At 50.9% G+C, this 15,675-nt stretch overlaps 1 protein-coding gene across 5 annotated transcripts in view; it reads left to right on the top strand.

Moving 5' to 3' along the window:
- Positions 1–14,299: 14,299 nt before the first annotated feature.
- Positions 14,300–15,675, top strand: part of Ctnnbip1 (catenin beta interacting protein 1) — a 41,125-nt gene continuing 39,749 nt past the window's right edge. For 3 of the 5 annotated variants that reach the window (XM_063235470.1, XM_063235467.1, XM_063235469.1), the window contains exon 1: positions 14,300–14,439. The gene's annotated coding sequence lies outside the window, so the exon portion shown is untranslated. The remainder of the gene's footprint in view (positions 14,440–15,675) is intronic. The other 2 variants (XM_023565753.2, XM_063235471.1) reach the window with 2 other exon arrangements.

Genomic DNA, 15,675 nt, shown 5'->3' with positions numbered 1-15,675 from the left:
GCTGCTGTTTACTTTGCAGTTTGGGGAGACATGAAACAAATTCCATGTTTTTATTATCTTTCTTCTGCACTTTATGCAAGTTAAAACATTTTTTATGCTTCCTATGTACTGTAAATTCTACTAGGTGCTTTGCCAACTAGACAAATTAGAGGACCTCAGCTACCTTAATACCTTCTGTGGGATTTTTTTTTTTTATCTGTACCGGGGATCGAACTTATGAGTGTGCGCTTGGAAGGCAGGCGCTTATGCCACTGAGCTAAATCCCCAGCCCCTTTGGGATTTTTAACATTTTTTGTTGGTGGTTTTTGTATTCTTTTTGAAGTCTTACTATGTTGCCCACACTGGCCTTGAACTCCTGGGCTCAAGTGATCCTCCTGCCTCAGCCTTCTAAGTAGCTGGGACCACAGGCAGGTGCCACTCCCCTCAGCTAATAGTTTTGGGGGTTTTTTTTGTTTTTTTTTGGTACTAGGGATTGAATTTATGACCTTGCATTTGCCAGGCAGGTGCTTACGCTGCTGAGCTAAATCCCCAGCCCCTAAATGGCTGTTTATATTCTGGTTTATGACAAAATGTGACAAACCAAGGAAAACCAAATTACCCGCTGTTCATCTAAGGCTTTATGGTCCTTTACCATTGTTTCATTGTTGGGTGTGGCTTTAATGGAGGTGAAATCTCCCTTAACTGATGTTCATGGCTTCACAGTGTACAACCAATTGGTGACGATGATGCTCACAGCATTGTGCAACCCTCACCAGCGCCCTTGTCTGAAACCCCTCCCTCAACCCCTCCCAGCGCTGCGCCCCATTCTTTCCCTCAGCCCTTCAGGGCTGCAGCGCACCCTCCTCCCTGCAGAAGATGGGCTGGGACAGAACATCCCCTTCTCGGCGTGGGCTTCTGGTGTCTTGGGGGCTGTTTTCAAAGCCAGCCCTGCTGTAGGTTGCTTTGGTACTTTCTGTGGTCAGATAATATTCCACTGTGGAGAAACCATACTCTGTTTATTTGTTGACAAAAATTTGAGTTTTTACCTTTGGCTACTGTGAATCGTGCTCTTAGAAAATTTGTGTACAAATATTTCTTTGAATATGTGTTTTCAATTGCCTTAGGATATAACCCTACAAATGGAATTGTATGTTTGGTATGTTTGTTTCTTAAGCCACATCCTGCCTCAGCCTCCTAAGTACTGGATGACAGGCCTGCACTACTGTGTCTGGCCTTCCTTAAACTTTAAGACCAGCATTGGCAAAACGTTTTGTCACTGATCGCAGTTGTGTATTAAGTATAAAACTGTGCCTTTAGAAGACCACAGATGTGCTGTGCCCAGCAAGACACTGATAGTCGTGGTCGTGTGACCTTTGGCGACTCGCTTCACCCTTTCCTGCTCACTGGGGTGACAAGGCCAGCCTCATAGGCTCCTCCTCTGTCACACAGAGCAGAGGCTGCTGTGACGCTAGCCCACTGCGCCAGAGTGCCTGCAGGCACCGTGTGACTTCCCGGGTTTCACAGCCTTTGTATTCACTCAGAAAAATAAGTTGGGGGGAAAAAAAGCCAAAGAAGTCGAAAAGTGAATTCTGTGGGCTTGCAGTTATTGATGGGCTTCTGCACTGTGCTTTTTACTCACACTTTGCTAGTTCCTAGGTCTCCAGAAGTTGGAGGTCTCAGTTTCACTAAGGCAGCTAACTTTTCCACATTCTTTTTTTTTTTCCCACATTCTTGGGTCAGGTTAATATTTTGGTGAAATTCCTGCATTTCTTAAAGAACTGGGGCTGAGGCAAAATAAATTCCCTAATCATTTCCATTGATTCCTAAGCTTTAGCCCTTATGCCAAGCATGGTGGGGCATGCCTGAAACCCAGCACTCAAAAGGCTGAGGCAGGAGGATCGTTGCAAGTTCGAGGCCAGCCTGGGCTACAAAGTGAGATCAAGGCCAGCCTGAACTGCATAGTGAGACCCTGTCTCAAAAAACCAAAACAAAACAAAAAAATTAGCATTTATCCTGTGACTAGTAAAATAGCTCCCCTCAGTGAGAGTTCTTAAGGAGGAAAAGGAGATGACGGGGTTATTCCCAGGCAAGAGTTGGAGTGTAGGGGCTGGAGGTTTAGCTCAGCGGCATAAGCGCCTGTCTTAAAAGCAGGCAGTCGTGAGTTCGATCCCCAGTACCGATAAAAAGGAAAAAGACAAAAAAAAAAAAAAAAAAAAAAAAGAGTTGGAGTGTGGACAAGTAGGTTGTTAATGTCCCTAGACCAGTTTTGGAAGAGATTCACCTAAGGAAAGGCCATCTTTAGGGAGATAAAAATTGTGTAACTCTACCACCAAAATGGTATCTTACTGCAGTGACTAATGGATACTTTCAAATCATTACAGAGCAAATAAACCCAGGGCATTTGCCTGGAGCCTTTTAACCACTTTCTCACCCCCCCCCCTACTCCATTCTATTTATTGCTAAAACCAAGACCGCTTTCCCCCCTTAGACTGCTCTCCAGCGTTAGTATGGGAATTAAACCTGTTCCATTCCCACAGACCTCATGAGCAAACTGCAAGATAGTTGCTACCATCCTGTCTGGGCCTGGAAGTAAAAAGCCCTCAGAAATTGGAGAAACTAATATTGAAGAGTCATCGAGTTGCAAAACTCAGGTTAAAATAAAATAAATGCTGGTTAAAAACAGGCTCTAGCACACAGTCCCCAAACGCAGGGAGGCCTCCTGAGGTCCAAACTCCCTTCCCGCCTCCCAGTTCCCATAGAGAACAAGCTGAGACTGTTCCTGACAGGGCTCGGACGCCAGGGGGCAGCACAGATTCCAGTGTCCACGCGGTTCCCCAGTGCAGTGAGTAGACAGGCTGGAGCTGCTGGGTGAGCATAGGAAGCTGCATGCTGGCCTAGGAGAAGGGCACTGCCTGCAACCTCGGCCACGTGCTGCACCTGAAAATGCTGCGGGCTGCAGTGTAGCTGTGTATGCACGAGGTTCCGGGTTCCGTCCCCAACACAGCAGTCATATCATTTAGAGGACAGTAGGTGTGGGTGGTGTATGTCTGCCATCCCAGCCCTCAGGAGGCTGAGGCAGGAGGTTCGGATCGCTCTGAGTTGGAGGCCAGTCTGGGCCACATAGTGAGTTCAACTGTATAAAAGCAAAACAATGCTATGGTTGGAATGTTTTCCACTGTGTAATGTACGTATTAAGATAGGAGGTAGTTCACACCTGCAATTTCAGCACTCCTAAGAGGCTGAATTGGAGTAATGGTAGGTCAAAGTCCAGCCTGGGCCTCTGAAAATGTAGTGAAACCTGTCTTAAAGTAAAAAAGGCTAAAATTAAAATAAATAAATAAATAAATCAAAATAAAAAAGGCTAGAAATCAGCTTCGTGTGAATATTCAGTAGGGCACAAATTTTTTCGAAAATCTTTTAGGCAGGTGAGGTGTGGTGGCACATGCCTGTAATCCCAGCACTCGGGAAGCTGAAGCAGGAGGAGTTCAAAGGCAACCTGGGCTACATAATGAATTCAGCCTGAACTACGTAGTCATAGTTAGATCTTGTCTCAAAAATCAACAAAGTCTTTTAAAAGCCTGGGGATGTACTTCAATGCAAAAGCCTTGGGTTCAACACCCAGTACTGGAAAGAAACACCCCATGAAGTGGAGGCGTTCTGCTCGGCCTGGCCAGGGAGCTGAGGTGTCCGTAGTCAGGGTCTCTGGAGGAAGGGGAAGTGGAAGTAGCTGGAAGCCCGAACTCAGAGCGAGCCTGGAACCCTGTTCCTCCTGCCGTCTCCTTCCTGGAGGTGAGGTAAGTTCCCCTTTCTGTTCTCTTTCAATACCGTGAGTTGGGCTGGGGAGGTCCTGTGATGGCCCAGATGGGCCGAGGCTGGGAGGAGCTCGAATGTTAATGCTGCGTGTTCATCTCTGCGGTGTCCCTGGCCGAGAGCACAACAGCCAGCTACAGCCGGTCCCCATCTGGTTCCAGACCCTGCAGCCTCCCCAGCCTGCTGCTTCCAGCTGTCTCCTTCTGGGAGAGAAATTAAGTGGAAAGTCCTGTCACCTGCGTGCTGGCCGGAGCGCTCCAGCACCTGCCTCATCCCTAAGGAAGGTTTTTCTGCTTATTAGTGAAATAAGTGTCGCTTTCCGGTCCATCTGCACTGGGCACCAATTAGAGGAGCGGCTGCTCCCTGCCAAGCTCCATGCCAGCCGCCTGCAGCCCTATAGCTCCCAGGAGAGCTTGGGGGCCCCCGCACCCCAGCAGCCTGGCGAGGTTTCAGTCCCACTTCTAGCTGAGGCGTATCTCACATACCTCGAAGTCCCTGGGTCTCTAGATGAAATGCTGCCACCCCATTGGCTCATGGTGGGTCTGTCACTCCCCTGGAACCTTCCGGAACCCTCTGGTCCCACACCCCTGCTGAAGACACTCCAGGCCCCCACCAGACCAACTTCTTACATTGTTACTGTGGGTCTGGCCTACTGCCACTGTGCAAGCCGAGGCCTGGAGGGTGAGATAGGCAGTCAGGACTTTTGAAAAAGGCAGCAGCCAGGTCCAGAGGCTGAAGCAGGAGAATCACTCAGGTGAGCACAAGGCCAACCTGAGCCTGAACTACGTAGGCTCATTCCAAAACAAAAGGAAAGATTCCCGTGTGTGTGTGTGTGTGTGTGTGTGTGTGTGTGTGTGTTCTTTGAGACAGGGTCTCCCTCTGCAGCCTAGTCTGGCCTTGAACTCATGGTGATCCTCCTGCCTCTGCCTCCCAAGTTGCTAAATTTTCCTTCTAGAATAATCACCTGAAAACTACCGAGGACACCCGTACACAGCTCTGCGCCGGTCCCATCCACTGCAAGCCGAGCATGCCCCAGGCCTTTCCCTCCCTTACGGGAACCTGCAGTAGGACTGGCAGCCTGGGCAGAAGCCTGGGCAGGCTAGGCAGAGCCAGCCCCCGGGGAAGGACACTCAGGTCGGCGCAGAAGTCCAAAGTGCAAACAGTGTCTCCGAAAACTCCCCTGCCTCATGCTTGCCAGGCAGGTGCGCCTGCCCTGAGCCATATCCCTGGCCATTGTTTTATTTCAAGGCAGGGTGCTAACTAAATTACCCATGCTGGCCTACACTTGCAGTCCTCCTGCCTCAGTTTCCCAAGTATCTGGAATTACAGCTGTGAGCCACCACACTCGATGGGAATACTCTTGTCCTGCCACATCCTGGCAAGGCCGCGCTGTGGCCCCCCGGAAGCCGCTCTGCTCACCTCTTGCTGTCACACCACAGGCTTGGGGAAAGTCCCAAGTGCCTGGGCCTAGCCAAGGAAAGCAGCAGCCCTACCATCACCATTGCCCCTGGTGGTGGGAATGCCCCGACCACAGCGGTGCTCAGGCACAGCAGCGTCCCTGGGTGCCGTTGCTTCCCGCCATGGCCCTGGGCCTGGCCAGGACAGCGGGTGGCAAGACTCCTGCAGGGCCTGCCCTGCTCTCCAGGCTGGGCTTGGTGCCCTCGTTCTTCCACCTTCATCATGGGAGGGACAGGCCTGACCTCCTCCAGCCAGAGCCGAGGGCCTGCAACCAGCTCTGCTGCTAGGTCACGGCCGCGGCCGCAGTCCTCATCCCTGGAACAAAAGCCACCGCCCCTGAGCCTCAGGGTGGTTTGTCACAGCACTGCCACAGCAGTAGCTGACTGATACACTATTTTGCAATCCATTGCCCATGTTACGCCTACAGTCTCTGGGGATTTTTCCCTTTTCTGTGGTCTCAGTGACTGAGCCCACTGTGCACACTAAACACATTCGCCAGCACCCTGCTGACCCTGTCCTCAAAGGCATCTATTTCAGGTTCAATCTCCAGTTCCTCAGGCATACATACACAATACACACATAACTCCATGATGTCACGTCCCTATTTAAACCCTGTAATTGTTCCCATTCGCTTGTGGGTAGAGACCTAAGCATTGCAGGATCTATAAAGCCCCATAGGAACCTGGGTGGGGAGGCACGTGCCTATAAACATAGCACTCGGGAGGCTGAGGCAGGGGAATCCCCATGGGTTTCAGTCCAGCCTGGACTATTTTAAGACCCTGTCTCAAAGGAAAAACAAAAATCAGTGGGACTTGGGCTTGGCCGCCCTAAGGCCTCTCGCTGCAGCCTCCTGCTGGCCCAGCTGTGTGCTCGAAGCATGTTCCAGAGTCTGCGATGCCTGGCCTTGCTCCCTCCCCAAGTATATCCCCAGCTGATATCTCACAGCTGTAAGCATGAGCAATGCTTTCCCAGCGCAGCTCTGCCTGATCCCAGTGTGGGGTGAGACCCTGGGCACCATGGACTCCCAGCCCCTGCTTCCTCTTTGAACACTTAGCTGAGGCTTCCGGGTTCCCTGACTGTGTGACTCGCCAACATCTGTCACACCCACTTTGAGGGCCAGGAGGGCAAGGGCCACGTGTGCCTGACTGTTGTGCTGTCCCCTGCCTAGCGCAGTGCCACATGCCTGGGAAGCACTCAGTGGACCTGAACCTGGCTATGCTTGAGCTGACGTTGGCACAGCTGAGTGTACGGTGATGCATGCTTGTAACTCCTGCTGCTCGGGAGGCTGAGGTGGGAGGATCCTAAGTTCAAGGTCAGTTTGGGCGATTTGTGGAGAGCCTGCCTCAGAAATAAAGATGAAAAGAGCTGAAGATATAACTCAGGACTTCTTTGGTTCAATTCCCACTACCATCGGAAAAGGAAGAAAAAGCTTCAGGGGACACGTGTTTTTTCCCCCCAAAATGGGATTGAAGGTAACTGAAAGATCCCGTGCTAATTGCACAGAAGGCACTGTGCACGTTGGAATGAGGTCAGGAAAAGTCACCTGTAGAGGAAACACGATGCTGTGAGCAGTCAGGTTTGTCACAGTAATAACGAGCTGGGCCTGGTGGCGTTCGCCTATAATCCCAGCGCTCAGGAGCCTAGCTAACCAGACCTTGTTTCAAAATATAAAATAATTTGGATCCCCGGTACTTAAAAAAAAAAAAGAAAAAATAAGATGCCAAGCACCCTGATACTTAAATACCCGTAATCTTGAGCACAAAGGAGGCTGAGGCAGGAGGATCAATGTTTGAAGCCAGCCTGGACAACTCAATGAGGCCTTACCCAACGTTTTAAAAAAGGGAATTGTAGTTCTGCACCCACTGGGTTCAGTCTGTAGTACTAGAGGGAAAAGATCCATTTTGTCAGCAGTGCATGCAAATATAACCTGAGTTGTGTGTGTAGCTTTTGTTTGTGTTTTTAGACAGGATCTGTCTGTAGCTCAGGCTGGTCCTGAATTCACCTTGGAGCCCAGGCTGGCCTCCAACTTGCAGTGGTCCTCCTGCCTCAGCCTCCTTTGTGCTCGAGATTACAGGCATATGCCACCACACCCTGCATGTGATGTTTTTTTGGGGGTATCAGGAATTGAACTCATGACCCCACACTCGCCAGGCAGGCGCTGTGCCACTGAGCCGCTGAGCCCTAGCCCCTGCATGTTTTTTTTCTTTTAAGAAGAAAAAAAGTAAAGTATCACAAGAATTTTTAATTCTTCTGCTAGGAAGTATGTATTTCCCTTGGCTCCATAGCTTGTGCTAATTAAATTGAGTTCAATGGAGCATCACAGAGCGTAGCACTGGCCCTCGGCGTGTTGCTTCAATAATTAATACTCACTGCAGTCTTTCCCGCAGCTCAGGGAGAGGCGCGAGCAGCCTTGTGTCCCAGCACATCTGCACGGCGCCATCCCCGCTGCATTCACCTCCTGTGAGGCTCTTCATTAGCGGCACCAGGGCCCTTAGTGTCTATTAAACATAAAAAGGAGCCCCCTCGGCTAGGCCAGCCAGGGTCAAACACAGCTGCAGGGAAGTCGCCTCCGGGCAGGAGAGTTACGAAGAGGGAGGTGGGGTGTGGAGACACAAAACCTGATGTATTTCCACGGAGCCAGCGGCCACTGTCTGGGGATTGCGTTCAGGGTGTACTCCGGGAGATTTAGGAAGGGAGGCAGGAGGGTCGGGGTCCCAGGCCTGTATAGGTACAGCTGCTGTCTAAGCCTTGGCTGTCTGCAACTCCACTGGGCAGGAAGGGCCTGAGGGTCACCAGTAGTCTTGGGCCAGCTGCCTTTAGAGACATTCTCGTTTTGGCTTTTTGTTGTTGTTGCTGCAGCAAGGTCTCACTGTGTAGTCCAGGCAGGCAATTTCCTGCCTCAGCCTCCTGAGTGCTGCTGTTACAGGCATGTACAGCTGTGCTTAACGGTTTACAGACTTTTGGTCTTTAGTAGGACAATAACCAGCGGGAAAGGTGGCAGTCAGATGATTATGCTTTGCTTAAAGGCTAATATGCTGAGTATTTGGATTGAAATTGAGGTCTTGGGCTGGGGATATAGCTCAGTGGCATACATGCCTGCCTGGCAAGTGCAGGGTCCTGAGTTTGATTCCTGGTACCTAAAAAGAAAAAGGACAAAAAACCCTGAAGTCTTACCAGGCAGGTGGTGCACGCCTACAATTGCAGCACTCAGGAGGCTGAGGCAGAGAGATTGCTGCAAATTCTAGGCCAGCCTGGGCTACAGAGTGAGACCCTGTCTCAAGACACAAAATAAAAGAAAATGAATTGTGATCTGTTGCTCTGTCTTTCCTGGTGATCAGTCAGGAGGAGGACACACACACACACACACACACACACACACACACACACACACGGCTATGGGGCCCACAAGTCTGTGAGCCACTCCACCTCAAACTGCAATCCTGATTTCTCTATGCCAGTCCCGAACACACAGCAGGGTCTGTGATACCAGGGGTATCGACCATCAGATGCCGTGAGCACCTGAACTCTGGGGGCAGAGTTCAGCCGGCCAGATGTTCACAGCTGCACACACCCTGTTCCTCACTCACGAAGCTCAAAACACTGTTATCACTGTGTTTAATAAATCCTTATATCTCCAAAGTCACATTAGACATCAAGATTTTACCAAGGCCAGTGCAGGAGCACAGCAAGTGACCTTTATTGTCCATGCTCTTAGAAGTGCCAGCCATGCCAAACCTAACCAGGCACAAACATGGGCGCCAAACTACAGACAGCGGCTTTTACTTTCTGTATTCCTGAAAACCGTTCAGGTTGGCTCTTGCAGGTCACATGTATGTAGTTCTTTATTGTGGTACCAGTGCATTGAGCCCAGGGGCGCTCTGTACCATGGGGTTACATCCCCAGCCCTTTTTCACTTTTTGAGACAAGGTCTCACTAAATTGCCCAGGCAGGACTTGAATTTGTGATCGTCCTGCCTCAACCTCCCCAGCAACTAGAATTAAAAGCATGGACCAACATAGCTTCATTCTTTACAAAAAGGAAGAGGAAGGAGGAATCTGTGAGCCAGGCATAGTGGTGCATGATTGTAATCTTAGTACATCTATAACCCCAGTGCGCTGGGAAGCTGAGGCAGGAGGACTGAAGTTCAAGCTTAGCCTTGGCAATTTGGCAAAACCCTGTCTCAAAAGAAAAATGAAAAGGGTTAGAGGGGCAGTTCAGTCGTTAAGCCCAGGGTTCAGTCCCCAGCACCACCACCCACAAGATCCCACCTCCTTCAGAGGCTCCTCCTATCTCCCCCACCGTCCCCACAGCTGCTCACCCGGGCAGGAAGGCACTGAGATTGGCACAAAGCCCACCTTTGCCATGACCGCGTGAAGACAGCGCTTCGCTGTGCCCCGGTCTGGCTGCAGTGCTGTTTCCCACTTGGCCTGGAAATCTGACTGTTGGGGAGAGAAAACAGATTTTTTTCTTGCTCCAAAAAGCAACTATTTAAAGATACTCATGTGTTCAGGGACCACAGGGAGGCTCTCCCCGGAGTCAAGAGAAGAAAATATAGAATCATAAATTCAGGAAAAAAAGAGTGAAGAGGATTGGGCTGGGGGCAGGGAAGTGGGAGAAGGGAGTGGCTGCCAGGGGAAAGGAAGGGCTGCCCCAATTATTCAGGCAATAGTATGCATAAACACAGCACTCCTGGAGGCTGAGACAGAAGGGTCATGAATCTGACCCCAGTTTGGGCAATTTAGCAAGGCCTTATTTTATTTTTTATTTATCTATTTATTTATTTTTTGTCTTTTTTCCTTTTTTATCGGTACCAGGGATCGAACTCACGACTGCCTGCTTGCAAGGCAGGTGCTTATGCCGCTGAGCTAAATCCCCAGCCCCCCTTATTTTAAAACAAAAATAAAAAAGGGATGGTGAGCCAGGTATGGAGGTACACGCCTTTAATACCAGCACTTGGGAGCCTGAGGCAGGAGGATCACCAAGAGTTCCAGGCCAGCCTGGACTACATAGTGAGAGCCTGTCTCAACCCCCCCCCCCCAAAATAAAATAGGACTGGGGATGTAGCTCAATGGGAAGACTATGGTTTTAGTTGATCCCCAGAACCCCAAAAGAAAACTGCCCAAAAAAGAGAGAGAGAAAGAAACAAAACAAAAAACTGCCAAGCCAGGCCCTAGGCTGGAGTGACAGTGACATAGTCTCCTCCCTCCTGGCCTAAGCAGCCAAACCATGCTTTGGGGCCTGGCCAGTGCGGATCCAGAGAGGTTCCCTGAAGACGACCAAAGATCAAACAATCAGGCAGGTGAAGCAGCAGAAAGGGGATGTGCAGCCCGGGACCTCAACACCGAGACTCTCCCGGGCCAGGCCTGGGGGCTGGGCCATCAGCAAATGTGGCTCAGGATGGGGGTGGAGCCGAGGGTGCTGAACTCCATGGTGAAAGTCAGTTGTTACTGAAGGGCGTTTGAAGAAGTTTCCTCTTGTTGTCGCCGGCCAAAGGACGTGGCCTCGTGGGACATGACTGCTGGAGTCAGGGGTCGGGGTAGAAATACACAGGCAGGCCTGTTAGTGCCCGCCCGCACTCCCAGCCCCTGAGAGGCAGCAGCCAATGGTTCCTGGAGCCCAGAAGTTCAGGGCCACCCAGGTAATAGAGAAAGACCTTGTCTGGAAAAATACAAACTGGGAGAACAATGGAGACAGTAACAGTAAGGAGATTAAAAAGGTTTAACACAGGCATAATGCACACGGCTGTAATGCCAGTACTCTGAGGCTGAGGCAGGAGGATCCCAAGTTCAAGGCCAGCCTGGTTCCATAGCAAGAATCTGCATCAAGATAAATAAAATACAATTCAAAGGTGGAAACAACAGGGACAGGAAAAAAGGGGTAAAGGGAAGAGTAAATCAAGGATGCTCTGTGGTGTGAGCGCCTTGGTAGTGGTACTGGTTACTAAGGGGAGACCCCAGGCCCCAAGGGGGCCAACTTGAGGACCTAGGGAGTAGAAAGTGCTGTGATCAGGGCTGGAATGGGCTCTCTGCAAGGTGAGAGATGCACCCTATGTTAGCGGTCTCCTTTCCCATTTCCTGTCCTCCTCTCCCTCCAAATGTTGGTCAGTGTTAGTCACTCTCCATTGCTCAGAAAAAATGCCTGTCATACACAGTTTAAAAGAGAGGTTTAGTTGGCTCATGGTTTCCAATAGATCAGTCCGTGGTCTGCTGGCTCTAACCCAGAAGTGCATGACAGAAGGACCTGGATGAAAGAGAGTTGTTCACCCCAGGGAGGCCAGGAAGCAAGAGAAGGGAGCGGCCAGCAGGGGAGGACAATACAGCATCCAGGTGACATCCCAATGACCTCCTCCAATCAGGCCCCACTTCCCTTGTCAATGAGTGAATCTATTAAAGAGCACAGTACTCTCTGACCCAATCTCTTCCACACACATGAGATTGTAGGGTGACATTTTATTTTTTATTGGTATAGTTTAGATATACATAATAATAACACCATCATAGGGAATGTGTAACTGTATTTTGCTGTTTTCCTGTTCCTCTTGCCTCCCCAACCCTTTTCCCTGTCCTTATTTACAAAAGCTTTGTTTCTACTTTTTTTCCTTCTATCTTCTTTTTTTCCTTGTCCTTATTTTGGTACTGGGAATCAACTTAGGACTTCACACTTGCCAGGGGAAAAAAGGGATGAAAAATTTTTAAACAGAAAATAAACCGATTGGGGCTGGGGATTTAGCTCAGCGGCATAAGCGCCTGCCTTGCAAGCAGGCAGTTGTGAGTTCGATCCGTGGTACCGATAAAAACGAAAAAGACAAAAAAAAAAAAAAAAAGGAAAAAAAAAAAGAAAATGAACCGATTATTTCACATTAGTGCATTTTCATTCTGCCTTTCCCTACCTTCATCCTTAAACATATCTTTTTTATTTTTATTTTTTTGTCTTTTTCCTTTTTATCAGTACCGGGGATTGAACTCACGACTGCCTGCTTGCAAGGCAGGCGCTTATGCCGCTGAGCTAAATCCCCAGCCCCTATTCTTAAACATATCTTTTAAAAATATACTTTATACTCTGTGTCCTGAATACTGAGCAATATGTCTGACTTCAATTGATTTGTTTAAAAATCAATATTTACATAAAAAGAATTTTCATGTGTGTTTTTTACACTGGTGTGCGTTCTTTGGGGAACACGAAGGACTGCTGCTAAATATTTGTTGAGTTCTTGCTGTGGACATGGTAGCCTGTGGACAACAGTGGAGGTATAGACATGAATAAGGTATACTTCTAGACTTTTAGGGCTCATCTTTTTATTTTGTTTGGTTTGAGACAGGATCTCACTATATAGTTCAAGCTGGTCTTGAACACTCTATGTAGTCCAGGCTGGCCTTGAATTTATAGCAATCCTCTGGCCTCAGCCTCCCCAGTGCTGGGATTACAGACATGCACCATTGTGCCCAGCACCTTTAAGGGTTCAGGTCTCATAAGTTTTGAGAAAGCTGTAATATTCCTCTATAGTGACAAAAACACAGTTATGAAATCAAGACTAAAAAATAGGGGCTGGGGATTTAGCTCAGCGGCATAAGCGCCTGCCTTGCAAGCAGGCAGTCGTGAGTTCGATCCCTGGTACCAATGAAAAGGAAAAAGTCAAAAAAAAAAAAAAAAAAAAAAAAGAGACTAAAAAATAATACTGAGAGGTTGAGGCAGGAGAATGATTGCAAGTTCGAGACTAGCCTGGGCTACAAAGTGAGTTCAAGGCCGGCCAGAACTGCATAACGAGACCTTGTCTCAAAAAGACAAACAAATAAACAAAACCTGACATTCTGGGATACATACACATTTTAAAAATATATCTTATGCTTGCATAGGAAAGGAGAAGAAACAAGGGGCAAATGGAAGAGGACAGCCAGCCAAGATGCAAAAACAAAGCTTATGGGGAGGCTGGTGCCGCTTGTCTAAGATTGCAGCACTTATGGAGGCTGAGGCAGGGGGATTGCAAATTCAAACCCAGTCTGAGCAGCTTGGAGACCTAGAAAGGGCCTGTCTCAAAAAAAAAAAAAAAAAAGGCTGGCGTAAAGCTCAGTGAGAAAGCCCTAAAGTCTATCCTCAAGTACTGGGAAAAAACCAGACACAAACCCCAAGCTTATGAGGAAGTGGGGCCAGAGGGCTTGAGATCTGGGATTGGTGTCACATTATGCAACCGGTTAAGTTCAAATGTTGAAAACGAGGCCACACTTAAGGATACGCGTCCTAAAGGAAAGCACATGTTAAAAGCAATTCCTATTTTGGCTAAGACGGCCTGCTCCTCCTCGCACTCCGAGAGCCGACTTTCCATAGGGGCGTTTTCCTGACAATGCCTCCCTCGCCGGAAGACGCCTCTGCACCTATGCCCGTGCGCTCTCGATTAACCGCCCCGTGTCCCCACGACCCCAGTTTAGGGCCCGACTCCACGAGGCGGCCTAGCTGCTGCCCCAATGTAGCGCAGCAGCCCAGTCTGCTTCAGATCGCGGGTCCTGGATGAGTTGGCCTGACCAAAGATCCGCATGTCTGGCTGCTCCAGTTTCTAGACACAGCGCGAGGTGTGGAAGAGGCCATTATTTGGGGGGAAATCACTGTGTTCCCGGAGCAGGCAGCGCTGGGGGACAGCGGCTTCCCAGGCGCCAGCTGCAGCCCGGCCGCGGCTCCGCCCTCCTCCCGCCCCACCCCCTCGCTCCCCGCCCCCTCTGCCACGCCTACCCAAACGTAAGTCTAGGCCACGCCTACCTCGAGGCCCCGCCCTAATATCTGGTCCCGCACCTAGCCCGAAGAACCCAATGAGAGTCCCCGCATCCCACGCAGGCCCCGCCCCATGGCTGAGTAAACCAATGCGCGGCCTCTGCTCTACCCCAGCACAGGCCCCACCCCCGCGCCCAACTCTCGAGGCACCACCTCCCTCCGGGCGTTGCCCTGGCCACGCCGCCGCCGCGCGCGGACCCCGATGCCGCCCCCTGCGCCGGGCCCTCCTCCGGCGGCCTGGCACCGCCCTCTCTCCCTCCCCGCCGCGGTGACTCACGGAGCGGGAGGCGGAGGCCGAGGCGGCCGCTCCCGCTTGTGCTGCTGCTGCCGCCGCTACCGCGGCTGCTCGGGCTGAGCGCGCCCCGGAACAGGCCGCGCGCGCCGAGTCCCGGACCCGCACCCTCGTCTGCCCGGCCGGGTCGGGCGGCCCAGGTAAGCGCGAGGCCGTCTGCGCCTGCAGCGCCAGGCCCTTGCCGCGCCGGGGTCGGGAGCCGCGGCCCTTTGTCTCCCGCGGAGGGGCGACGGAGGGCGCCCCGACCGCGCGGGGACCCCAGTCTGGCTCAGAGGCTCCGGGTTGGGCCCCGCCCCCCAGCCAGGCCACCCTCCCGCCCCTCCTCGCCGCCCGGGGAAGCCGCCACAGGTGTCCGTGACGCCCATCCTGTTGCTTATCCCCGTGGTTGTCATGCCCTGCCGGCCCTCCCAGGTGCCATGCCCCCGTCCTCCCTCACCTGCACCCCGTTCCCTGCATCCTGACTCCCCGCATGTTCTCCACTGCCAAGGTCTGGCCACCCGGCCTCACTCATTATTCCACTGCTCCCTGGCCAGTGTTCCTGGAAGGCTCAGTTTGTAGGCAAGGTGTCTCACCTGCCTGGAGGGTCGTGTAAGTGAACGTGCAGAATTAACCACTTGGACCTCAAAGCCACACTTGTCGCCTCCTTTTCATTACCCCAACCCAACCACCTTCTCCTGCTAAGACCCCAGAATGTAAACTCCCAACCTCTTCAGGCCCTCCCTTCCTGGCCAGTACCTGTGTCAGGTAGCTCATGGGAAGGCCTGAATGGTGGTGGGGGAGCTGTTGGCCACAATCAAGAGTTTTCTGAATCATAAGACATGTGACTTGCACCACCTCCTGTCTGAGGATCTGACTCTGCTAGGGCTGTTAATTATTGTGTCTCCTGTCACTCAGATCTTGAGGAAGTGTGCCTTGTCAACAGCTGGGTATATCGAGGCACAGGGGAGGTTGAGGCAAGTCACAGTTGGTTAATCTTGAGGTTCTTTCTGTTCCTAAGTGCCCTGACTCTGAGTTCTGTGCACTGGGCTCTTGGTCCTGGCTCTGGACGCGAAGTGTTAACTGATCTGTGGGCCATTAAAGTGTTCAGAGGTGCTCAAGCTTCCTCGGGTTTAAAACAGAGCTTTGAATTATAAACCAGGGTGCCAGTGTTCAGTGCCTGTGTATGGGTCACGATTTCCTGGTACAGTTAGTGGTCCTTTAATATTTGTACAGAAAGGGGTTTATTCACGCACCAGCAAGCCCCGAATGTACCAGGCACCATGCCACACACTGACGCTCAGCAGGGAAGGCAGACACAGTTCTGCCTTCCTAGAGGTGACAGTCTCAGGATAGAGGAGGACAGATGACCAGACATGAACAAATAAGCAGACCCAGTC

The sequence above is a fragment of the Cavia porcellus genome, unplaced genomic scaffold, assembly GCF_034190915.1.
Source record: "Cavia porcellus strain 051 isolate PalLab524CR breed Dunkin Hartley unplaced genomic scaffold, mCavPor4.1 scaffold_25, whole genome shotgun sequence".
NCBI lineage: Eukaryota > Metazoa > Chordata > Mammalia > Rodentia > Caviidae > Cavia > Cavia porcellus.
This window is presented reverse-complemented; position numbering and strand designations above follow the sequence as displayed.